We start from the raw sequence: 27161 nt of genomic DNA, 5'->3' as shown, positions 1-27161 counted from the left end.
TTGATTAAGATGTTATATAATTCATGTTTTGGTTAGATTAGTTGGGATACAAGTTGTTGGGATGACTTTTAAGGTGATATATGTAACTTAGGGTTTGATGATTTCTGCCTATACTTGCTATATGGATGATATATGTTGTATCTAAGCATATATAGGAGGTTGTGGTGGTGGATTGAGGCAAGAAATGAAGAAAGTTTCATTGAATCCCAAAATTCCCAGATTTCTGGAAAATTTCAGCCTCGTTCTGTCCGATTTTATTACACCATGTTAGAGGCCAAATTAGGCTTGGAATAAAACATAAAAGTTGTAGATAATGGTATTTTATAGGTTCCTACAAAATTTCAGCTCAATCAGAGCAACGTAACTTGTGAAAAGATCAAAATACCCTCACTGTTTTAGGATGTTTCCAGTGTTCCGTTTTAGTCAGTTCATCCAGTTTATCATGTTTATTCACTAGGATCCGTGCTGATTTAGCCATTTGTCAAAACATGAAAGTTTTAGTACTCTGTCTTATCTTTTTAACACCTCAAAGAACACTTTAAACAGACTTTGGTAGCCTGAGATATGACCATTCTAGTGTAGTACGGTTAATTAGCCGATTAGTTGGAACCTGGTTCTGTGAACTGGGAATTTGACCAAGTTACACTGGAAATTTGACTAAGTGACCTTCATGAAAGTTGTAGGCCTTCGTCTTAGCTTCGAAATGGTATAAGTTTTACACCAATCCGATAAGCGTAACCTCAGATGTGTTCTTTCCGCAAAAACCCGTCAAATCTGTCTTTTGTAAACTTCATTTCCGCATTTGTTATTAGTTGATTTATGTCCTTGTATTGTCTTAAACCTATTGAATGGCTATTGAACTTGGATGGTTGTGTGTATACCTTTGGGTTGATGAGAAAAATAATGAAGCCATAAATTGTTGAAAATAGGAAAACACAAAAGGCATGCTGCCCAAATTTACATTCGAGGACTAGAGAAAAATACTTGCAACTTGAGTAAGGACTTGGCCGAATTTATACCCTTGAGAAATAAAATAATGACTGCTCGGAGTACGTTTTCTTTGTCACTTCGACTTAAATGGAGATTTCAAAGTTTTACGAGCAAGCATAAGTTTTACAAATATTTTACTCATAGCCTTTGGTTTAAATGTACTCTTTTCACTTCCAAAACTATACTTATACTTTGTACTAGTAGTTATTCGGATTTTCTTTGGTTCACTTAAACTTTGGAGGGGTTTAACTGTAATATTTTCTCTTGGCTATTATTAGGGTTTCTTGGCGATTGAGAGTGTTATCCGGGAGGATACTTTGGGCATTATTTTGCTTAAATAGGTGAGTGTTCCTTGTTTGCTATATTTTTCTTGACTTCATGACTTGTGTTCTTGTTTGATAATGTGTTAAGTGCTTTCAAGGATTTCCAGAACGAGTTTTCTAGGCGAGCGTGTACTTTACCACGCTCGACCTAAATGAAACATGAAATTTTCAATGATTAAATGTTGAAATACTAGTTGCGCATAAATGTAAGCCTTTTTGGCTGAACTGGGCCCTTGCCCTTGTTGCCGATCGACTCGAGCCAGAAGCGGACTCGGTCGGGCGATTTGATTTGGTGACCTGGGTGAACGTTTGATATACTCGAGTATTACCTTGTAGGTTGGTGGAGCCTGGCCGATTTTCAGGAGGGGGTGAATGAAATGAAAGAACAAACGAGGGTTTACTTTCAAAAACGCATTTTCAAAAGAATGGAGGAATAAGGGGAAATGTCAGGAGAACGAACAAACGAACGAATTTATGGCTCTTTGTGAGCCCGTATCCTTTTAATGTATGTGTTAATATCGCTTTCCATGGTAAATGTTTCTTGAATTATTGATGTTCTATGTTTAATGTATTGGATTGATTATTCGATTATGTGCTCGGAACCTCACTGAGCTTTTAGCTCATCCCTTTAGTTTTGTTTTCCTTAGCAGGGGAAGGCGAGCAAGGACGAGAGCTCTGTATAGACTAGCTTGATCTAGTTCTTTGATTTTGTAATGGTTCTCGCCCTAGTGCTGGGAACGAACTGGATGTGTGGTGAATTGAGAACCTTTGTATATTCGATGTTTGTACTCCCTTTTGAGATAGTAATGTATATAAGTTTTGCTTTAAGTTTTGGATCGTTGTTATGTTTATTCTTGTGGGTTTATTCTGGTTTTGTTTGAGGGTTGAAGTGAACGACTGAGTCCCGGCGAGAGTTGGGCAGGCGGTCCACCGAACCCTTTGGTTCGCCTTAAGGGAAGGTGGGACTGTCACAGATATGTAAAGACTTGCGTAGCCCAATGTTTTAAAAACCGGACCGTTAATTGAACCGGTGAAGTGAAAGGGTCGAGGTTCAACCGGTCGGACTGATTCAACCTCTGTTCAATGAATTTTTTAAAAAATAATTTATATAAATATATATATGTACAAAATAAGACATGTAATGGACTAATTTAATATTTTATATGTTGAAAAGTTTACTATTTTTTAATAACTTGGATTTTTAAAAATAAATTTTTTAAATTATAAGTTAAAACAAATAAATTTCATCTCAATTTCAATTATATCTAAATCCAACCCCAAAATATCACAATATTTTGAAATTATACAAAATTCATGTCTCTGAGAATTTAGATATTATGAACTTAAATTTTAATTTAGGTTTTGGGATTTAGAGATTGCAATTTAAAAAAGAAAATTTGGAGTTCGAATGAAGTCAAGAAAATCGAAAATAGAAATGTAAACTTGATAAGAAACAAAAAATAAGATAAAAGTGAGTGGTTGTGGCATTAAATAATTTGGGTTAAAAAAAATTCTTTTTTAACTTTTTTTAATTTAATGGACAAAAACAAAATTAAAAGATGGAAGAAAACATCAATAAATTAAAAATAAAGAGGTTTGATTAAAAAGGGAGTGACAAAAGAAAAGAGGATAGAGAGAGAGAGAGAGAGGTGAAAATTAAAAAGAAAGAGCCATGAGGGGATGAGATTTTGTAAGAAAAATGGAAAAAAGAAATATGAGTGTTTGCTTTATATAAATAAGTTATCAAAAAAAATTAATAAGATGTGATGGTGCAACGGTTAATACATTGGTCTTTTATTACAAAGGTCTTGGGTTTGAATCTTGATAGCTGCATTTTGCAAAAATTTTTTTTTTTTAAAAAAAAAAGAGAGGGGAAGCTGAAAACCGAAAAATCGCCGGTTCAATCCAGTTCGGCGGTTTTCACGGTTCAACCGGTCTTTGACCGGTTTTCTAGCAAAGTCAACAATGTCATTGAACCGGACCGGTACCTTGGCCGGTTCGCGGTTCAACCGGTTGAACCGGCCGGTCCGGTCCGGTTTTCAAAACATTGGCGTAGCCTAGTTATTTTTTACTTTTGATTTGTACACGCGCTATCAGTTGATTAGGATGATTGTACTTGGATTGTATACACTTTGAGCCCGTTTGGGTATATAGAGGCTTTGTATCTTGAATATGCATCGATGTAAATTGTAAGTGTGAATTGCGATGTTATTTATTGCCGACGGATGTATGCACGTGATGCGAGTGAGTGAGTCCTGGTGAGAGTTGGGCAGGCGGTCCGCCAAACCCTAGGGTACGCCCAGGGGGAGGTGGGGCCGTCACAGATGGTATCAGAGCTCCTATTGAGCTCGTGCCGGGAGAGGGTTCTCGGACTGTGGGGATTGACTTGTTAAGTGTGGAACAATTGTCTATTGTTGGGGACCTTAGATATGTATGTTGGGTAGGAATCTCTAATACGGATGATTTGCTCTTGAGCCTAACCAGCTTGAGTGGTAAATTATCATATTTTCAGATTCTTGTCCCCGAGTACCAAAGAGTGATACCTTTACGATAAGTTGAGATCTCGCGTAATATTAGGATAAGTTTGGATGGCGAAAGCAAAGGCACGGGGAATGCGAATAGTCTGGACTTGAAATATATTAAAGATATTCATGGGATTTGGGATCCCTATTATTCACGTGCTTCGAGTTTTGATTAAGTGTAGTGCCTGAGCAATACCTAGGGTTAATGTCCTATAGATTATGTGACTTGTTTGTTATGTATATAAAGAACCTGTTTATTATGCGTTTTATTGCTTCTGTTTATCCTTTTGAAACGTGCTACATGAGGCATACCTTACCTTGTTTACCTGTCTATAGTGGTTAAACCCAAAACATGGAGGGTAGAAGAAGTCAAGTCAGGGGAACTACTCGAGGACGTGGTCCTGGTCGTGGTCGTGGGGGTAGACAAGCACAGGAACCGGTGTGAAAACCGAGAGATGAGGGAGGTGCAACGGTCGAGCTGCAACTTGGACCTCGGATGGAAGGAGGGAATCAGGTGGCAACTGCGATCCAACAAATGACCAATATCCTCGCTCGCTTAGTGGAGCAACAGGGTCAAGCCCCTGTAAACCAACCTAGGGATCCCGATATGGGACAAGATAGGGCTCTTGAGAGATTTCAAAAGTTCTCTCCTCCTAAGTTCCTGGGAGGACCGGACCCTGAGGCAGCTGAGAGATGGCTAGAGTCGATGATTAATATTTTCGCTGCCTTAAACTATGTGGAGGATAGACAAGTGCACTTTGCCATTTTCCAATTTGAAGGTCCGGCCAGGGCTTGGTGGAATGTGGTTCAAGCTAAGTGGGAGAGAGAGGGGACTGCGTGGACTTGGGTGAACTTTGTACGAGAGTTTAATGAAAAATACCTCCCACCTATCGTCCAGGAGAAGAGAGAGGACGATTTTATTAAGTTCCGGCAGGGAACTTTGAGTATAGTTGAGTATGAAATCCAATTTACGAAGTTGTATAAATTTGCTCCTGAACTAATAGCTATGGAGCAAAGAAGAGTACGGAGGTTTGTGCAAGGGCTCAATGTGGAGATACAAGAGGCCTTGGCGGCGGCCCAGATTAACACGTTTACGGAAGTTTTGGAGAAGGCTCAAAGAATAGAAATTGCTAGGGCACAAGTGAAAACTTTTCATGCAAAAAGGAGAGGTGCATCTAGTGGAAGTCAAAGGCAAGGACAGGATGATTTAGATATGCCACCCTCTAATGTGACACCCCCACTTCTCCCTAAGGCGAACCAAAGGGTATTCGCGGGACGCCTGCCCAACTCTCACAAGACTCAAGTCAATTCCGGTTCCAAGCATAATATATTACTAGCCATCCACGAAAGAAAGTATGAAAGTGCGGAAAACTTTCATCTTAACAATATATAATAATAATCCAATTCTTGCATCGAATTTCCAAAAGTTAAATCAAATCCCAAAATGTACAACATCCGGATACATCGAATATTCCATCCATACATTAAGTTCCCAAAAGTACAACCGATACGAAGTCTAGTCCAAAATACCTTAGAAACCCTAAACCAAAAGTACGTCAAAAGGGGGGGTTTCTCCAAGTTCACTCCATGACCAACCTGTTAAGGAAAGCAAATCTATAGGGTGAGCGAAACGCTCGTGAGGCCAAGATCACACATGCAAGCACATAGTCCAAGTAACAAGCCAAAATTTACAAGGAGAGCAATAATATATCAATAATTAACGATTCACTGAAAGTAAACAGAAACAATCCAAGGATACTTGAGCTCTCAGGAGTTATATTCCACTGGCACAATCAAGAACCTCCACGAATTGACACTCCGTCAATCGGGTAGGTTTAGTCCGTAGAACTCCACTTAACCTGTCCCCTTTTCACCTTATATACCCCTATATCGGGCCCGCCTATCATTTGTTTAAGGCAATACTTCGACGAGTATGCCAAGCAAGATCTCTCCAATAGATCAAACTTATCATGTGATTCTCATGACTCGCCGAGGTTCCCGACCAAGCCCATGCCGGATCGAATTCCAAGGTTGGCCTATGAGTTTGGGCGTTCCCCATATACATGTGTGTGTGTCGAGGAGATTCACTCCAACGACGTATGCAGCCATAGCATACTATTTCAAGCCATACAAGCATGTGACGTATTCAAGCAATCGAGATATTCAAGCATTTCAAGTACAAGTCATTTATTTCAAGCGAGAACGAGTGCGATAAAGTACACCCTCGTCTCGAATTTTAAAATCTCAAATATCAATAACATGTAAACACGTATCGAGTTTACAGGAGTTCAAGTAAACATGCACTTGACACTCACCAAGTAAAACGAGAAGAAAAGGGCACTCGAAGTTCAAGCGTCCACCATGGAATCCTCTTGAAGTTCCTCTTGGGTGCCTAAACAATTAACAATAGACTATTTGATACGAAATATGGGCCGCTTATGGGCCATGTTTTGGGCTGCAAGAGATTGAATCTTTTAGTAATAGTTAGTAGTTTATTTTCTAGATTTCTATTTTATTTGCTAGGAATAAATTCGGTCCAAGACCTCATGTTGAGTTGGATCCGATTTATAGAGTCTAGACTCACTATAACTTAAGTTGGTTAATTAGCTTTTATTGGGTTATGTTGGGCCAGCTTAAAGCCTTCATTGGATCAATTATAAGCTGACCATTAGATAGTGGATTTGAGTAGTGGAATCGGGCCAAAGGCCTAGCCTAGCCGAGTTAGGGTTTTGTCTTGTAAGGCTATATATAGCCTAGGTTTTCATTCATTAGGGAAAAAATTCAGATTTTATAAAATATTCGTGAGTTTATTCACTCTCTCTTGCCTCAAGAGAAATATGGGCCGCTTATGGGCCATGTTTTGGGCTGCAAGAGATTGAATCTTTTAGTAATAGTTAGTAGTTTATTTTCTAGATTTCTATTTTATTTGCTAGGAATAAATTCGGTCCAAGACCTCATGTTGAGTTGGATCCGATTTATAGAGTCTAGACTCACTATAACTTAAGTTGGTTAATTAGCTTTTATTGGGTTATGTTGGGCCAGCTTAAAGCCTTCATTGGATCAATTATAAGCTGACCATTAGATAGTGGATTTGAGTAGTGGAATCGGGCCAAAGGCCTAGCCTAGCCGAGTTAGGGTTTTGTCTTGTAAGGCTATATATAGCCTAGGTTTTCATTCATTAGGGAAAAAATTCAGATTTTATAAAATATTCGTGAGTTTATTCACTCTCTCTTGCCTCCAGAGAATTTCCTTTGAATACTTGAGAATCAATCTCAAGCTGTTCATTGAACTTATCAATCAAGTAGTCTCCTTGATTGTGGCGTTCTTCTATCTTTACTTTTGGTTCACTAAATTTGCTAGTCTTGGGTTAAGGAATCTCCTTAGTTCGTGGCTCGTGATTCTAGAAGGGTCAAAGTTCCGCAAATCATCCCAACTTGGTGTTCGTCTAGATCCGTCTCACATCAGTTGGTATCCAGAGCTAGTCGACGACATCAAGTATATCCCGTTGAGTTTGTTCGTAAGCTTTCTAGTCAATTTTATTTTGCAATTCTGGTCGTGTCTTCCTTTGTGTCAAGTCCGATTGTTATTACAAAAAAAAAAAATTCTGTCCGCCTTTGTTGTCTTGTTGAGTCACTCTTTGATTTCTTTTGCTTCGTGTCCACTTCGTGCATTACTTGTTGTGTGATTCTGTCTTGAAGCCTGCCTTCAAGTGTAGCCGTGTTTTGTTCGTTGCATATTCTGTTTAAATATCAAACAAAAAAAAAAAATTTCTGCGACGGCTAGGGTTTTCACTTGCAACTAGGGTTTTCCTTGGGCACAAGTTTCTTACCGAATCTGTCCAAACTTTAGTTTATTCCACCAAGTTGTTTTCATTAATTTCCTAAACTGATTTTTGTGGTTAAACTTGTTTGGGGTTGGAATCTTGAAGAGGGACTACAATAATCTAGGGTTTCTTGAGTTCCTTGAAACTAATCTTGAAGTCTTGAAACTTTGATACATGTCTTGATAGTTGTTGGAGGATTGAAGGAGAACATTGGTTTGACATTAACATTCTGGAATTTTACCCAAAAACAGCCGAGTAATTGTGTGTTTTAGAGTCAAAAAAAAAAAAAGGAAGAAAAGAGAAAAGGCATTCGGGTAGCAAGCAACAAAGAAAGAAGCCGAAATTTTATTGACCAAGCTGTCTTGTTACTCCTTGTTCCAAACCAAACCAGAAACTACACCAGGAAAAAAAAAGAAAAAAAAGAAAAGAAACTCAAAAATTCTGTCCAACCTCTTCTTGAAAGTCTCGAACACCTTGCGTCTTGATCACTTGAACAACCCTTGCTTGAGGTTCTTGATTATCTTGGGCCTTAAAAACTTGCACTTGCCTTCGTATAAAAAGTTTCTTGTACGTTCTTGCATCCATACGGGGCTTCCTTGGTTTAGGAGTAAATCTCTTGGGAATTTCTTGAGCAAGCCGCTTGGGGGACTCTTGAGTGACAATACTCTCGTTGTCTTGAGAAGCCATTTCCTTGAAACAAGAAACAAAACTGCCGTGGCCTTGTCTAAGGAAGAGAGAACAGAATTGTGTGTTGCGTCTTGAAGGAGAAAGGCCGAATTGTTGGCAAGCTAAGGGCGGTTGGAGAGAGGAAATTTTAGTGAGGGATAGTCGACTTTTTGAAGGCTTCAAGAAGACAAGAAATCTGGAATTTTTTCGTGGAAGCAATTCTGATTTGATAAGGTAACAAATCTGGAAATTTTCAGCGGTTAGGAAGCTACCAAATTCTGTTTTGCAGCCGACTTTGGAAGGTTTAAAAGGAGCAGAAATCTGGAAATTTTTTAGCTACCAAATTCTGTTTTGCAGCCGACTTTGGAAGGTTTAAAAGGAGCAGAAATCTGGAAATTTTTTAGCTACCAAATTCTGTTTTGCAGCCGACTTTGGAAGGCTTAAAAGGAGCAGAAATCTGGAAATTTTTTAGCTACCAAATTCTGTTTTGCAGCCGACTTTGGGAGGTTTCAAAAGAGAAGGAAATCTGGAATTTTTTTTGGGAACAATTCTGATTTGTTATAGCTGACTTCAGGAAGGTTTTTGGAGAGGGAATCTGGAAAAATTTTGGAAGGTTTTTGGAGAGGGAATCTGGAAAAATTTTGGTAATACTTCTGTTTGGTTAGCCGACTTTAAGGAAATTTCCAAATAAGTCCAACACCTAACTTGTTTCCAAAAATCAATTGGGCAATTAAGTAAAGCACTTGGGAACTCCATCATTGTACTTGGACTTTCTTTTTTTTCTTTGTACATCAATTCTTTCCTCTTCCATTCCTTATTCATTACTTGAGCTTTCCATTTCTACTTTTTGTTTCCTTGTTCCTTTGATACAATTGGGAGCTATTTTGATTAAAGTTTGATTGAACTTCCTTGAGAAAATTTCTGATTTCTTCAAAGGAAACAAACAAGTGGTTTGAGAAGTGAATTGGTGAGATCATTAGAGTGTTTTAAACACTTGAGCAAAACACGAGAGTGAGCGAAACACGTAAGGGAGCGAGTGAGGACTGTTCTACTAATTTTTGTTGAGTTTTGCAGGTAATAAAAGTATGAGACAAACGAATGCTCAACTGGAGCTCCACCATCTTGTGCCTAAAGGAGTAAATACTGTGGCATTACGTGAGATAACTGAGCAATTGGAAATCATCAAAGCTCAAAAAAATGATTGGTTTTATACACGTTGCCATATCAAGGATAAAGTTTGCAGCTTAGCCATTGATAAGGGTTGTGAAGTTAATCTCGCAAGTACTGTCTTGGTTGAGAAATTGAATCTTCCAACCATTGATCATCTTCGCCCTTACAAGTTGCAAAGTGATAGTGGTGATATTTGGATTACTAAGCACACACTTGTTCCTTTTCGTATTGGTCAATACGTGGATGAGGTGTTGTGTGATGTGGTTCCCATTCAAGTGACGCATGTGCTGTTGGGACAATGGTGGATGTTTAATCGAGAAGTCAAATATGATGGATATACTAATAAGTATTCCTTCACATTTAATGGCCGTCGTACCAGGCTTGTGTCGCTTAACTCTAAGCAACTTTGTATTGATCTAGCATACATGAAGAGTGAGCATGAGCGTTATAGTATGAAGAAAGAGCTGGAGGAGAGAATTGTGACTGAAGAGGTAAAATTCGAGGGAGTTGAAAAGGAGAAAGAGGTTGAGAATAATGAGGGGAAAAAGTCAGCTACTGAGCATGAAAAAGAGCTTAAAAATTCTAAGAGTAAGCTGATTGTGAGAAAGGATGTGAGATCATATGTTTTTTCTAACGATCTTGACTCTACTTTGTTTAGTGTTTCTACTTTTATGCAGGTTAAGCAAGGAAAAATTGAGTTGATCTTGGCATGTTCTATGCCTAAATCCATTGGTGAATATCAAACTTTTCATGGAGTTTGCACCTTAAGTGTTGTCTCTCTTTATCATCCACTGATGTTCAACGTCAACCATGAGCCTGATTTGCTTGTTGGGAGGAATAATGAAGTTTCAAAGGGAGTTTCTACACTTGAAACTTGTTATACATTTCCTTCTTATTTTGTTGGTGACAATCCTTTCCTCATTGGTCCAAATTCTGATTCCTTTCAACCTGGTTTTATTCTTCAATTTGAGGGTTCAAAAGCTACCTATCTCGATCTTGTTCCATTTGTGCAAGATAGGCCATACCCACAACAACTTGCAATGAATTTTGTAACTTTGCACAATCATGTCCGAGACTTTCCTAGCCTGATTGAGCATCACTATGAAGATCCTTATCTTGTGAATGTGAATGGTAAGCTGTCAAGTGATTTTATACCTACAAATCCTAATCGTGTGATTTATTGTGTAGGTCCAAATTCGACCATTCATGACACAATGCTGATTAGAGAGCTTTGGAGTGGTTGGAGCAAAGCCTTGAGTTTCCCATGGCGGATTGTGAGCATTTTCAAGCTAACCAAGAGACATGTGCACCGAATTACAATAATCATGACGTATGCAAGTATCATCCATTCTAAGAGAGCCAATATGTGGAGATTTGAAGTTTCATACTGCCAACTCTTGTAGTACCATTCATTTCCAAACACGATTTGAGGACAAATCTTTTTTAAGAGGAGGGGAATGATACGAAATATGGGCCGCTTATGGGCCATGTTTTGGGCTGCAAGAGATTGAATCTTTTAGTAATAGTTAGTAGTTTATTTTCTAGATTTCTATTTTATTTGCTAGGAATAAATTCGGTCCAAGACCTCATGTTGAGTTGGATCCGATTTATAGAGTCTAGACTCACTATAACTTAAGTTGGTTAATTAGCTTTTATTGGGTTATGTTGGGCCAGCTTAAAGCCTTCATTGGATCAATTATAAGCTGACCATTAGATAGTGGATTTGAGTAGTGGAATCGGGCCAAAGGCCTAGCCTAGCCGAGTTAGGGTTTTGTCTTGTAAGGCTATATATAGCCTAGGTTTTCATTCATTAGGGAAAAAATTCAGATTTTATAAAATATTCGTGAGTTTATTCACTCTCTCTTGCCTCCAGAGAATTTCCTTTGAATACTTGAGAATCAATCTCAAGCTGTTCATTGAACTTATCAATCAAGTAGTCTCCTTGATTGTGGCGTTCTTCTATCTTTACTTTTGGTTCACTAAATTTGCTAGTCTTGGGTTAAGGAATCTCCTTAGTTCGTGGCTCGTGATTCTAGAAGGGTCAAAGTTCCGCAAATCATCCCAACTTGGTGTTCGTCTAGATCCGTCTCACATCACTATTACTAACAATCCCCAAACAATGAGGAAAGTTGCACACAAACATGATCTACAAAGTATCTCGAAAATCGAGTCTAAGTTCCTTTGAAAATCGAGATCGGGTTCCTTCTAAAAATTGAAACTCGAACGTGTGACAGCCCCACCTCACCCTAAGGCGAACCAAAGGGTTCGGCGGACCGCCTGCCCAACTCTCGCCGGGACTCAGTCATTCACTACAGTCCTCAAATAAATTACAATATAAATCTCAAATATATACAAGATAAATCTAAAACTCCAACGGTACCGGAGATCATCCAACCATTCACACGGAGAACTTTAATACAGATGCTTCCTTTGCCTCGAGCCCTGTGGAGGGGAAATAAAATATTTTTGGGGTGAGCTAACAGCTCAACGAGTAACCAGGAAAATCAGTAATCAAATAAGTATCACAATAGTTCATTTCAATGATGTCATGAATCAGTAATCAAATGTACGTTTATTGCTCTCGTGAGCCAATGAAATCATTGTACTTAAACATCCAACGCTCAAATTGATTCAGTAACAGTGAAACAGTGATAGGGAGCCACTTGCATCAAGTAAACAGTGGTGGAGACGTTGGTATTCAGCACAAGACTTGCCAAGAACTCATTGGAGCCAAATCATGTCATGAATTCACATGCAAGCACACATGATATGCAATCGAGTAAATAATGCAAGAAACAGTTCATAAGGAGTTTTGGAAATAGTTTGGGTCACTCACCAACCACGTCTCATAATCCTCATCCATCATAGACAGTTTCCTCGATCAAGTCCAAGGCCTTCAACTCAAACTCAAAGCAATCAAATGCTTTCAAAGATCGGACAGCATTTCCCCTTAATTTCCTTACTTTTCCATCCTACAAGCAACACCAATTCATCTCAAATTAACCACATACACATCATTAACTATCAAATACACCTTTCGGTACAATATCCATAACTGAAGCTACACTTATCGGATTAGAACAAATATTATGGAGTTTCGAAGCCAAGACATAACCCTACATTTCTTATGAAGACCTTCAAAGCCAAATCATGCATTTTCATGGTCAAAAATGGAAATTTCCACGAAAACATAAATCTGGGCGCGAAACAGGGCTCATGGGCAGGCAAGGGTATTTCGGTTATTTCACATGATACAGTGCTCCGATTGAGGTGAAATTTTACAGGTAGCTAGATAACTCAATTACCAACAATTTTCATGTTTTAAGCAAAGGCTTATTCGGCCTTCATCATGGCCTAATAGGTTCGGGCAGAACAGGGTAGGATGAAACCCTAAACTGGAAATTCCGCATAAACTCTGAAATTTTCCGCAACCAATCATATCCAACATATACCAATCTCCATTTTACACTATAACAGGCCATCAATCCATGACTAAACAATAATTATGATATAAAAATAGAAAAATCACTAATAAATCAAAAATTCATCAAAACTCCACTTTCAACCATAAAACCTACCACAAATCAACATATTTAGCCACTAGAGCTACTAATTTGACATTAGCATGAACAAAGAGAAAGTTTATAAGCAAAGTACCTTAACACCTCAAGAAAGATGATAACTTAGGATTTTCCTTTCACAAATCCCTCCACTAGAAGCTTTAATCCTCCTTAATAAGCAACTTTGATGGAGTAATTTAATAATTCAACGGTTGAAACTCAAGATTTGAGCAAGAATTGAAGTTGAATTTGAAGAAACTCTCTCTTGTTCTTTCCTCACCATAAATTTCGGCCAAGACAATGAAAATGGAAAGAAATTGGGTCAAAATTTGGTTTAGTAAAGTTTAAGATAAGTCCAAGTCAAAGTCAAGGTCCAATGGTTATGTGACAAATGGCATCCAAGGGTTAATCCTCATCTTGTTGTCTTCCAATGGTTAATCCCTCTAGGTAACCTCTAATTATTTCCTAACACCTTGTAAAATAATATTTCTTGATACAAAACTTCAATTAATCGGCAAAAATTTATCGCACTTAACGCACTAGCGGGCCCCACATCTATAATACGCTTCAAATTGACCCAAACTAACTTATACTAGAAAAAATGGTTGGAAAACTATATTCATTGATAAAATTCTTTGGAAAATTTTGATAATAAAATAAAGTAAGAGAAATGAACGCGGAAAATAAAATAAATAAGGAAAATTTTCCCTTTTCTTTTCCTTCGGGCGTCACAGAACGAGTTATAAGACTCGAGTAAAATGGATTTATTATCCTTAAAATCATTGGATGGGAACGAGTACGTGCGAATAAATTTTGAAACGAACCACCGAAGTCGAAAGTGGACTGGCCACGTCACAATCTGGCCGGATTGGATGTAGTAGCCACCCTCAATTTTTTTTTCAAATCCCAACAGAAATTCGACTGACTATCCGGCCAAAAACAAGCCGGATTCAAGTCCGGATTCTAGCAAAATGCTTCCCGCGCGGATTTCATTTCAAATGTTCAAAATTTTTTATTTTTGGTACAATCTTTGAAAAATCATAACTCACTCTTCGATTTTCAAAAATTGGTAAATTTGGTACTATTGGAAATGTCTTTCAATGTACTAAAAATTCTTAGAAGGAACCATTCCACAAATCTAAGTGGAAGGTATTCAAATTTGAGCTTGAAGATGATAACTTGCGTTATCAAGGTAGGTTCAAGTTGGTTTTTGGCCAACTTTGGAAATTCAGCAAAATTCACTCGATTTGAAATAGCCTCTGAAATTTGGACCTCTATTAGAGTCGCATGCCAAGTTTATAATGGAACAAGTGAAATGAAGATTGAAGTTTTGGGCACCAAGATATGGTGACCCAAAGTTACCAAAATTTCCTTGTTAAACAAGGATTTTCCAAATAGGATTCTTGAACTTTGGGAGTTTAGTTGAACATCGAAACGGTTTCAGAATAACACCAAATTTGGTATGATTATACTACCATATAAGGGATATTCCTATACCAAATTTCATGGATAGATATGCACGGGAGGTTGGTGAACTAAATCACCAAGATTTCAAAATTTCCAAGGCAAGTTGCCTTGTAAATTCCGTTTTGCCGTTTTTAAGACGTTTGGCCTAAAGGGTACCTCAAACATGGTCCATTTACATAGAAATATCTAAGAGGTGTTCAAGACAACATTTGAGGTGAGTAACACCAAGAATTTTCGAGTACAAGTCCCAAACCAAGCTTAGCTAAGGATTTAGTTCAAAAGGAGAAATCCTCTCTTTGAGTCAGTTTCAAACTTTGGCCACAACTCACTCAATTCAACTTAGAATTGAGCATGGTTGGTGGAGTTGGAAAACACTTTCATCAAACTATAATTTCTGAGAAGAAACCATTTTCAAAATCCATTCACAACTAGCTCATATTTTAGCATCAAATCACAGTTCATAATCTGCCTTCCAGTTATGAACGAAACAGGACAGTGATTTCCAAACGAATGGTGTGGCTCACTCAAGTGGAACTAGAACGTGAATTTTATACCAATGGAAATCTGGGAATGTCTAGTTTCCAGTGCAACAAACGGCACTCGATTTTGACATCGGAGTAAAGAGTTATGGCCGAAACAAGATGACTGCCTGGGCCCATACGGAAAATTTTCCAGATTTCTAAACTTTGGAAATCACTTCATTTGACCAACCAAATCATGTTATTTTTCCATTAAACTTTTTACACAATCAATATAACATATAAACAACATATTCAAGCCATTAGAACCTCAAAATTTGGCATTAAAGTGCTCGAACAAGACAGGGGCAAAATCACTTTTGGCCATTGCACCATCTTTGAGTTTCTAACAATAACCCAACATTATACCACTAATTTAAGCACTAAACCAACATAATTATCATCATCAACCACCAAATCAGTCCATCAACCAAAGTGGGAGTTCATAGAGCCCACACAACCATTTTTCCATCATAAACAAACCACCCACATGCATGCAAGAGCTTAATGGTGTACTAGAGCTTCCATAAATCAAAACTAGAAGGTTTGATCATTACTTACTTTGGTTGATGAATTAAGCAGAAATTTCGGTCCTCTCTTGGTCCAAGAAAATCGTGGGAAGCTCCCTTCTTTTGTAGCTAGATGAACTCTCCAAGTGTTCAGCTAAGTATGGTTAAATTTTGGTGGCATTTGGTGGGGTTTTTGTTGAAGAAATTAGGATGAAAAATGAAGAACTTGGGTGTTGTTTTTGCAGCTTGATGGCCGGCTGTTCTTGTGAGGAAGAGAGAGAGAGTTGATCAGAAATGTAGCTTCCTTGAGAAGCTTCAATGTGTGGCCCAAGTTAGTGCAAAAGTCAACTCTCCTCCGCGCGTATACGCGCGCGTTTTGTGCTCGATTCCTCTCGAGTTTATTTCACTAGTGCACTAAATCTCCAATACATTTATATTCACGTATATATTATTCACTCTTAGTTGTCCCAAATTAAGGGTCTAAATTTCCTCAATTAAATCGCGCGTGTGAAAATGCGTATTTCCAAGTTAAGCGCGATAAAGTGAAACCTCCAAGAAATTTTTATAGCGATCGTACCACTAACTATCACTTGAGTACTTAAACCTAAAATTGCCTATTTTAGGACCATTGAACATGTCTCAAATTTTCCGGGCTTATTGTACTCTCAATTGGCTAAAATTTCCAAACATGTTTTCACTATTTTCATTAAACGAGTTTCCAAAAATTAATTTTTGAAACAAGTCACTTTAAAAATATAATGAAACTATAATTCCATGTATTTAGGTCTAATAAGGATAGAAAATAATATTCGGGACAAATATCCAAATAAATAATTAAATGAGCCAAAAATAGGGTTTTAAAATTAAGAATTGTACGAGCCCTCACATGAGTCTAGTATTAATTCCTCAGTTAATCTTTCTTGATCTACTATTGATCATTCTTAATTCTCCAATATTGATACACTTTCGATCCAAGTGTAGCCTCGAAAACGTGCACTCGTTATTCCGAACTAAAGGAATTTTCAAAAGTAGATTTTCCAACAAAACGCTTTAAAACTATAAAAGAGACGTTGTTCCATATAAATGGATTTAAAATGGTCGAAAATAAATAATTCGGAGAAAATGAGTGAATAATTATTTAAATAATCCAGTAATATTCTATAAAAATAAGAAAATTTTCAGGTTCTCACATTCACCCCTTCTTAAAAGGAATTTCGTCCTCGAAATTCACACCTGGGACAATAAATGGTTCAGCCTACCAAATGAATCACCAACATATGTTCTCCAACCCATTCTTCACAATCTTGATTCATTCGACGAGCAATCAAATCTTGATTTCTTTCTAATAGGTAATTTAACCTCCAAGTCGTATAGCAATTTAATCGGCTTCATGTCTACCTCATATAGGTAATGTCTTCACTTCTTTAACGTTATTATTACAGCCACTAACCCCAAATCATGAGTTGGCTACTCCCTCTCGTGATGTTTTAACTTTCTAGAGGCATACACAATCACCTCATCATGTATCGTTAGTGTACATTCTAAACCATCCTTTGAAGTATCTGGATCAATCACAAAACTATCTCTTCCACCCGATAGGGCTAACACAAGTGCATTGGTTAAACACTTTTCACCTTTAAAATTCTTCCTCACATTTGGAATCCTAAATAACTTGCCAAATCTTACATTTTTAGAAAAGTCCTTGATCAAGCCAAAGGTAATATTCAACCACCTCGAAGAACTCCATCTTTCAGTAGGATTCTCTAGTCGTTTCCTCTTAAACAACTTCCACTTTAGTTGAGTCAATAACAATTCCCTCCTTAGATATTGTATAATCTAGAAAGGCTATTTCTTTCAATCAAACTCACGTTCATTGAACTTAATGGAAGTTGGTGCTTTCTCGAGACTTGTAAAACTATCATCAAGTGTCTTTCATGATTTTCTCAAACCCTAGAGTATACCGACATATCATCGATAAATACCACCACAGGTTAATCCAATTACGATTTAAACCCCGATGCATTCAGGACATAGTTGTTGCTAGTGCATTGGTCAACCCAACGGCGTAATTGAAGGTTCAAAGTGTCCCTATTTTGAATTGGAAGTGATTTTAAACACATCAGTTTCTAGGATCCTCAACCGGCAATAGTTCGACTTTAGATTCAATTTGAATAATATCACGGCTCCTTACCATTGGTCAAAATCCCCGGCTATGTGAGACAATGGAGTATTTGTTCTTAATGGTCACATTGTTCAAGTCTCGATTAATCTATATATAAATAAATATATATATATATATAGCCTCAAGCTTCCATTCCAAATATGATATTCGATCCCTCAATCATTATGCTCATCAAATCTACCAAGGATTTCTTTTCACTAACCCAAGTCTCACAGTATTAATATATCAAATTGGCAATCAAACATTGGGTCTCAACTTCAACACCAAGTTCTCGATTTGGTCACGATCCCTGGTCATCTCCAAGATCTCAAGTTTACCTACCCTCTCATGTACAATCTCGATCACGTCTACTACTGTTCATGTCTTATTATCAGTCTAAATGTGTAGGGCAAAGTATAACTGTATATATATAAACCATGAGATTAATTAAAAACAAGGTACATCTCCATATGTCATGGAAAAATCGTAATAGTTGCATCAATTCGGGATAGGTTTATCAAATCATTTCAAAAGGAAAAGGAAAACAATAAGATTGTACCAAAACGTGTCAAGTTGCCAAGATACAAAATAACAAAAGACTTTCCTTTATACAAAAGATAAAATCCCCAAAAGTGCTAGTCTAGTCTAGGGTAACGTTACAACCTCTATCCCTCGAGTGGAGTTATCTACCCCCACTCGAAAACTTCTAGCACTTAGACCCATTTTCTGACACTCGATTATTTTGTGGCGAATCTAGCTAGCCACTGAGTATTTCCTCTTTTTAGATACGCTGGGGCAATTCGAAATCTTATGCTTGATACTACCGCACCACAGACACTTTTCTTGCTTTAACCAGCACTTGTCCTCAGTGTGGTTCATCTTGCCACAGTATCCACATTTTGTGTGAGAAGTGACGGCTTGACCAGTTTGAGAATTTTCCTTGTATTCCTTCTCCAGTTCTATATTTTTACGTAGCAGCTCAGTTTTCTCTGCGTATTCTTGTTTCCACCGTCCTTACCAGTAATCAGCCAATTTCTTTTGAAATTCTACCTCATTTCGAAGAATATCCATTTTCTTACGCATTTCTTCCAAAGTTGTCATTTCACCAGTTGGCTTAGCTCAGATGCTAGCCTGTCAAGCAAATCAAAGGATCAAAATGAGTAGCTGTTCATAATGAAAATTCAAGCCATATTACTCTTTCATTCTTTCGCTTAGAGGTCGTCCCGAAAGATAAATCTTAGCTATTCTCCGCTAAACATGGGTGAGCTCTTAAGTCTTCATAAAATTACTACCATTACTCACGAATACAACTAGATACGGGGACTCTATTCCTTGATATAGAGTTTTCATGTCTGACTTCACTCTCCCATACTTGTCTATGAAGTTGTTCGAGAAGAGATCATAATCTCTTAGTCTCATTAGTGCCTTATTGTATCCTTTCAAATCAATCTTATTATTTCGAGATTAGGTTCTCCGTAAAACCTAGATAGGCGGACATCAAGAATCATTCAATTTTCACATCTCTCTTGGTCCCCAGAGTGGTTGATTGGTTTAGAGCTTTAGTGCTCCACTAATCGTGCTAGGGCATCAATCATCTAGTTAACAGCACTAACTACGCGACTATTTTCCTTCATTTCTAGGGTTTTGGTTCAGTCTAGCAGTCGCTCTATAATTGCCCCCTTGAGCTTGGAGTTGCTTAACCCCTCGCTCTCGATCCTTTTTCACTCCTTTGCCCCCCCATAAATTTAACATGTTTGAAGGCATGACATAAAGTGAGTGCACATAAACGGAGTTTAAAAAGTGACACCTTTATCACGCCAAACAAATACAAGAATAAAAGGGAAGACACCGAAATAATCTCAAACGTGTACAACCCAATCATGGATTTGAATTCATAAAGCAGTAAAGTCAAGCATGTCATGAGTAACATTTAATTGCCTCAAAAGATAGGAAACATAGTGAAACAAGATACAAGATGCAATGGCCTTTAAGCGAACGTCACCCCGTCTATTTTTGGCAGAACTATTAAAATAGTTTAAATCACTAACTTAGTGATTAGCGGGGCCAAAAGTCTTCACTACCTCCGTAGGATCATTTTCATTTCCAGCACTAGAAGTTTCAGATCTCATGTCCCTTATCGAATATCTTGTCATTCTCCATTTGTTCAACCAAGGTAACACACCCAACCATCAACTTATCTATCCTGTCTTTAATTTCGGGCACTACCCTAACAAGTCGATTCTTAGCTCTTTGTTTTTTTTTTAAAAAAAAAACTTCTCACAAGGGGCCTTTGTCTTCCTCGCTCCTTAAGTATCTCAATCTCCATTTCAGGAATTCTAGTAGGCCGCAATTACCCTCAGTTCTCGATTATCCCCTCGAATCACCCTAGTTTCCTCGAATAGCCACTTTTAATGATCGACCACTGTTAACACTCCATTATTTGGGTGCGAGCAAGTCCTTTGAAAATCACATGAAATCCTAGTTCTGTGAATTGGACTATCTCTCCAATGTTCTCTTAGGTCTTCCTCAATAATAGACCACCGTAATGCGTTCCCGAGACAATTTAATATCACCCTTGCCTCCCATAGCTTACCCTTAAAAGTAAAAGCTCATGTAGGTCCAGACATATTCAATAAACTAGATCTTATCATTTCGTACTATCCCACATGTATCACACAAGATCAAGAGTCCTTGTCATCCACTAATTCAAACCTGGTTTCTAATTTTCTTTTTCACAAGTTGTCACTTAACTCCCTAACCTGTTCCACAGTCCGGCATCCTAAACTTTTAAGTCTAGGATACACTACAAGGATTTAAAGCCTAAGCTCTGATACCAACTGTGACGCCCCCACTTCTCCCTAAGGCGAACCAAAGGGTATTCGCGGGACGCCTGCCCAACTCTCGCCAGGACTCAAGTCAATTCCGGTTCCAAGCTTAATATATTACTAGCCATCCATGAAAGAAAGTATGAAAGTGCGGAAAACTTTCATCTTAACAATATATAATAATAATCCAATTCTTGCATCGAATTTCCAAAAGTTACATCAAATCCCAAAATGTACAACATCCGGATACATCGAATATTCCATCCATACATTAAGTTCCCAAAAGTACAACCGATACGAAGTATAGTCCAAAATACCTTAGAAACCCTAAACCAAAAGTACGTCAAAAGGGGGGGTTTCTCCAAGTTCACTCCATGACCAACCTGTTAAGGAAAACAAATCTATAGGGTGAGCGAAACGCTCGTGAGGCCAAGAACACACATGCAAGCACATAGTCCAAGTAACAAGCCAAAATTTACAAGGAGAGCAATAATATATCAATAATTAACGATTCACTGAAAGTAAACAGAAACAATCCAAGGATACTGGAGCTCTCAGGAGCTATATTCCACTGGCACGATCAAGAACCTCCACGAATTGACACTCCGTCAATCGGGTAGGTTTAGTCCGTAGAACTCCACTTAACCTGTCCCCTTTTCACCTTACATACCCCTGTATCGGGCCCGCCTGTCATTTGTTTAAGGCAATACTTCGACGAATATGCCAAGCAAGATCTCTCTAATAGATCAAGCTTATCATGTGATTCTTATGGCTCGCCGAGGTTCCCGACCAAGCCCATGCGGATCGAGTTCCAAGGTTGGCCTATGAGTTTGGGCATCCCCCATGTACATGTGTGTGTGTCGAGGAGATTCACTCCAGCGACGTATGCAGCCATAGCATACTATTTCAAGCCATACAAGCATGAGACGTATTCAAGCAATCGAGATATTCAAGCATTTCAAGTACGAGTCATTTATTTCAAGCGAGAACGAGTGCGATAAAATACACCCTCGTCTCGAATTTTAAAATCTCAAATATCAATAATATGTAAACACGTATCGAGTTCACAGGAGTTCAAGTAAACATGCACTTGACACTCACCAAGTAAAACGAGAAGAAAAAGGCACTCGAAGTTCAAGCGTCCACCGTGGGATTCTCTTGAAGTTCCTCTTGGGTGCCTGAACAATTAACAATAGACTATTACTAACAATCCCCAAACAATGAGGAAAGTTGCACACTAACACGGTCTAGAAAGTATCTCAAAATCGAGTCTAAGTTCCTTTGAAAATCGAGATCGGGTTCCTTCTAAAAATCGAAACTCGAACGAGTTATAAGACTCGAGTAAAATGGATTTATTATCCTTAAAATCATTGGATGGGAATGAGTACGTGCGAATAAATTTCGAAATGAACGACCGAAGTTGAAAGTGGACTGGCCACGTCACAATCCGGCCGGATTCTGGCCGGATTGGAGGTAGTAGCCATCGTCAATTTTTGTTTTCAAATCCCAACAGCAATCCAGCCGACTATCCGGCCAGAAATTGGCCGGATTCAAGGCCGGATTCCAGCAAAATGCTTCCCGCGCAGATTTCATTTCAAATGTTCAAAATTTTCGATTTTTGGTACAATCTTTGAAAAATCATAACTCACTCTTCGATTGTCAAAAATTGGTAAATTTCGTACTATTGGAAATGTCTTTCAATGTACTAAAAATTCTTAGAAGGAACCATTCCAGAAATCTAAGTGGAAGGTATTCAAATTTGAGCTTGAAGATGATAACTTGCGTTATCAAGGTAGGTTCAAGTTGGTTTTTGGCCAACTTTGGAAATTTGGCAAAATTTACTCGATTTGAACTAGCCTCTGAAATTTGGACCTCTATTAGAGTCGCATGCCAAGTTTATAATGGAATAAGTGAAATGAAGATTGAAGTTTTGGGCACCAAGATATGGTGACCCAAAGTTACCAAAATTTCCTTGTTAAACAAGGATTTTCCAAATAGGATTCTTGAACTTTGGGAGTTTAGTTGAACATCGAAACGGTTTCGGAATAACACCAAATTTGGTATGATTATACAAACATATAAGGGCTATTCCTATACCAAATTTCATGGATAGATATGCACGGGAGGTTGGTGAACTAAATCACCAAGATTTCAAAATTTCCAAGGCAAGTTGCCTTGTAAATTCCGTTTTGCCGTTTTTAAGACGTTTGGCCTAAAGGGTACCTCAAACATGGTCCATTTACATAGAAATATCTAAGAGGTGTTCAAGACAACATTTGAGGTGAGTAACACCAAGAATTTTCGAGTACAAGTCCCAAACCAAGCTTAGCTAAGGATTTAGTTCAAAAGGAGAAATCCTCTCTTTGAGTCAGTTTCAAACTTTGGCCACAACTCACTCAATTCAACTTAGAATTGAGCATGGTTGGTGGAGTTGGAAAACACTTTCATCAAACTATAATTTCTGAGAAGAAACCATTTTCAAAATCCATTCACAACTAGCTCATATTTTAGCATCAAATCACAGTTCATAATCTGCCTTCCAGTTATGAACGAAACAGGACAGTGATTTCCAAACGAATGGTGTGGCTCACTCAAGTGGAACTAGAACGTGAATTTTATACCAATGGAAATCTGGGAATGTCTAGTTTCCAGTACAACAAATGGCACTCGATTTTGACATCAGAGTAAAGAGTTATGGCCGAATCAAGATGACTGCCTGGGCCCATACGGGAAAATTTTCCAGATTTCTAAACTTTGGAAATCACTTCATTTGACCAACCAAATCATGTTATTTTTCCATTAAACTTTTTACACAATCAATATAACATATAAACAACATATTCAAGCCATTAGAACCTCAAAATTTGGCATTAAAGTGCTCGAACAAGACAGGGGCAAAATCACTTTTGGCCATTGCACCATCTTTGAGTTTCTAACAATAACCCAACATTATACCACTAATTTAAGCACTAAACCAACATAATTATCATCATCAACCACCAAATCAGTCCATCAACCAATGGGAGTTCATAGAGCCCACACAACCATTTTTCCATCATAAACAAACCACCCACATGCATGCAAGAGCTTAATGGTGTACTAGAGCTTCCATAAATCAAAACTAGAAGGTTTGATCATTACTTACTTTGGTTGATGAATTAAGCAGAAATTTCGGTCCTCTCTTGGTCCAAGAAAATCGTGGGAAGCTCCCTTCTTTTGTAGCTAGATGAACTCTCCAAGTGTTCAGCTAAGTATGGTTAAATTTTGGTGGCATTTGGTGGGGTTTTTGTTGAAGAAATTAGGATGAAAAATGAAGAACTTGGGTGTTGTTTTTGCAGCTTGATGGCCGGCTGTTCTTGTGAGGAAGAGAGAGAGAGTTGATCAGAAATGTAGCTTCCTTGAGAAGCTTCAATGTGTGGCCCAAGTTAGTGCAAAAGTCAACTCTCCTCCGCGCGTATACGCGCGCGTTTTGTGCTCGATTCCTCTCGAGTTTATTTCACTAGTGCACTAAATCTCCAATACATTTATATTCACGTATATATTATTCACTCTTAGTTGTCCCAAATTAAGGGTCTAAATTTCCTCAATTAAATCGCGCGTGTGAAAATACGTATTTCCAAGTTAAGCGCGATAAAGTGAAACCTCCAAGAAATTCTTATAGCGATCGTACCACTAACTATCACTTGAGTACTTAAACCTAAAATTGCCTATTTTAGGACCATTGTACATGTCTCAAATTTTCCGAGCTTATTGTACTCTCAATTGGCTAAAATTTCCAAACATGTTTTCACTATTTTCATTAAACGAGTTTCCAAAAATTAATTTTTGAAACAAGTCACTTTAAAAATATAATGAAACTATAATTCCATGTATTTAGGTCTAATAAGGATAGAAAATAATATTCGGGACAAATATCCAAATAAATAATTAAATGAGCCAAAAATAGGGTTTTAAAATTAAGAATTTTACGAGCCCTCACATGAGTCTAGTATTAATTCCTCAGTTAATCTTTCTTGATCTACTATTGATCATTCTTAATTCTCCAATATTGATACACTTTCGATCCAAGTGTAGCCTCGAAAACGTGCACTCGTTATTCCGAACTAAAGGAATTTTCAAAAGTAGATTTTCCAACAAAACGCTTTAAAACTATAAAAGAGACGTTGTTCCATATAAATGGATTTAAAATGATCGAAAATAAATAATTCGGAGAAAATGAGTGAATAATTATTTAAATAACCCAGTAATATTCTATAAAAATAAGAAAATTTTTCGGTCCTCACATCTAAGATAGGTCGAGGAGATGGTGGTGAGAAAATTTCAGGGACATTTAAGAAAAGTACTCCAAGAGGAGCTTCGCGTGGTTGGGCCCAAGCAAGAGGTGCCTCACAAGGAGGCCAAACTCAAGTATCTTGTGGGTATTGTGGGATGGCCAATCATACGGAGAATGATTGTTGGCGAAAGGCAGGAAATGTTTATGGTGTGGTAGTGCCGAGCACCAGCTTGCAACTTGTCCCCGTAGGTCACACCTAAACCCTGAACAAGCAAATGTAGGAGGGACTAAGTCAAGAGTGCCAGCTAGAATGTAAACCTTGGACCAACAGGCAGTACCTGAACCATCGGAGATAATAGAAGGTACGATTCGTGATTTCTATTGTTAAGCTAAATTTTGGCCACAGTGAGATCTGAGAGCTAGAAATGGATATACAAGAAAATACCTTACGCTATTTAGGAGTGCATGGATGAATTTCGAGGACGAAATTCTTTTAAGAAGGGGAGATTGTGATACCCCAATTTTTAGGATACTATTGTTGTTTAGTCTCAAAAAAAAAATATTATGCTTCCTTTAGTTTATTTTTATTTTAAGACATTATTTTGTTTTAAAGACTAGAAACCCTGAAGTCTAATCAAAACCCTAGTTTTTACTTGTGACTAACCCTTTTCTCAAATTTCTCATATTCCAACCGAAACCCTAAATTCAATTTATGGAATTGTAAAATCCCTCGTATTTTTCTTAAAAATCCCCTTTTAATTGGAAATTATAATTTTATAATAGCCCTACCACCCAATCACCCCACAATAAGTGCAAATGAACATGAAAGTAAAGGTTTTCACTTTTCGTTTCCAAGTTAGAGCGAATTAGGGTTTTCACGTTTTTCCGTAGTGCGATTATTCGGTACGGAGTGAGGATCAAATTTGATAGGTAAGAGTGACTTTTGGATGAGAAAATATTATATGATTTGAAGTGATAATAATAAGTTAGTGATTAGAAGGTTAAAACCCTAGTATACGTGATTTAAGAGAAAACGGCTCGAACCGACGTGTACCGTGCACTACCGATTGAACACACCACTTGATTACCATTTTCTTACCATAAAAGCCCATTAATATTTGTGCAAAATATCCCCTCATTTCCAGCTGGCTTTGGCCGAAAATTTTGACCAAATTGGCAAGGAAAAGAAACAAAAAAATGAGTGGAAATTGGTAGTGACACTTGTTGGCCATCTAGGGCCTTGACCAAGACCAAATTGTCTTGCCTTCTTATCACCATTTTGCTTCCTTTCTTCATCATTTCTTCTTGCTTTGGCCAAGAGAGAGGGAGAGAAAAACCAAGGGAGAGATACACCATTTCATCTTGAGTTTGAGCCATCCAAGTGAGGAAACAAGAAACTAAACCGATTAAAACCTTCTTTGAGTGTTTAGCTAGTGGTGTGTTGGTGAAATTTTGGAAGGAAAAGCTAGGGCTGCTCTTGGAATTAACTTGAGTAAGGTACTAATGCTGATTTTACCATTTCTTACTCTTAATCTTGTTTAACTTGGCATAGCACCTTAAATTTGTGGTGGATGATAGCTATTATAATGATTTGGATAGATTTAGTGTATGTTCTTGAGTTACATGAGTTAGGGTTTGAATGATTTTCTACCTATACTTTCTGTATAGATAGTATATGTTGTATCTAAGCTTATATAAGAGGTTGTGGTAGTGATTGAAGCAAGAAATGAAGAAAGTTTCCTTTGAAACTGTAAAATTTCAGATTTCTGGAAAACTGTAGCTCAGTTCTATCCGGTTCCAGTTCGTGATGTTAGAGGCCGAATTAGGCTTAGTATAAAACATGAAAGTTGTAGAGAATGATATTTTATAGTTTCCTACAACATTTCCGCCCAATCAGAACAACGTAGCCTATGAAAAGACCAAAATACCCTCACTGCCCTAGGATGCATCCAGTGATCCGTTATAAACAGTTCATCCAGTTGACCGTGTCTATTCACTATGATCTGTGCTGATTTAGCCATTTTCCAAAACATGAAAGTTTTATTACTCTGTCTTATATTTTCAACGCCTCCAAGAACGCCTTAAACGGACTATGGTAGCCTGAGATATGGCCATTTAAATGTAGTACGGTTAACTAGCCGGTTAGTTGGAAGTTGGTTCTGTGAATTGGGAATTTGACTAGGTTACACTGAAAATTTGACTAAGTGGTCTTCATCAAAGTTGTAGGCCTTCATCTTAGTTTTGAAACGGTATAAGTTGAACCTCAATCCAATAAGAGTAGCCTCAGTTGTGTCCATTACGCAAAAACACGTCAAATCTGTCTTTTGTTAAACCTCATTTCCGCACTTGTTGTT

The sequence above is a fragment of the Coffea eugenioides genome, chromosome 7, assembly GCF_003713205.1.
Source record: "Coffea eugenioides isolate CCC68of chromosome 7, Ceug_1.0, whole genome shotgun sequence".
NCBI lineage: Eukaryota > Viridiplantae > Streptophyta > Magnoliopsida > Gentianales > Rubiaceae > Coffea > Coffea eugenioides.
This window is presented reverse-complemented; position numbering follows the sequence as displayed.